Raw genomic sequence first — 740 nt, 5'->3', positions numbered from 1 at the left:
AAGAGCCGCATGCGGCTCCGGAGCCGCAGGTTGCCGACCCCCGGGCTAGGTGAAGGGCTGGCACGCAAAAAGCCCTGGGTTGATATCCAGGGTTGTCCACTGATCTCTATCCAGATTGGGTCCCTAGGCAAGACCCTTGACTAACTGGGTCCCTGTGCCCCTCAAGTACAGGGTAATGTCAGGAAGGGCATCCGGCGTAAAAACTATGCCAAATCACTGATGCCAAACAGTGGCTGCTGTTACGCTGTGGCGACCCCAAAAGGGGTAAGCCGAAAGGGAAAGAAGACTCTTTTAAAGTTGTTTTAACAAATTAATGTGCAAAATGCCACCTAGTGGTGGTGACAAAATCTGGTGTTGAGAGATGCAAAAAGCTCCGCCCACCTCTTCACATTTGAACCAAACCATTCCAGGAGTACATGACCAATGCCCCTTCAAGACTACAGTAAGGATATTTACTATGTAATAAATCTATTTAAACTTGTTGTTGTTGTTGGTTGTTCCCGCGTTATTTCTTTTTTTTTTTAGCTGGGTCGGTATTTCTATCACTATTTCTAAACTGGTAATGCTGTCGAGTGAAAACCTAGCTTAAAATGTGCACCAATTCGGTCCGACTCGAAATTGTCATTACATTTGCCCTATAATGAGAATGTATAGTTTTAAAACCGAAACCCCGGGTGGCAGGTGAGACGTGACGCATGGGCCCACTGGAGGACCTATCTCCTCAAGGCACTGGGAACAAA

This window comes from Oryzias melastigma, linkage group LG3 (genome assembly GCF_002922805.2).
Source record: "Oryzias melastigma strain HK-1 linkage group LG3, ASM292280v2, whole genome shotgun sequence".
In the NCBI taxonomy this organism is placed as follows: domain Eukaryota; kingdom Metazoa; phylum Chordata; class Actinopteri; order Beloniformes; family Adrianichthyidae; genus Oryzias; species Oryzias melastigma.
The sequence above is the reverse complement of the archived record's forward strand: the minus strand, read 5'-3'. Positions refer to the sequence as shown.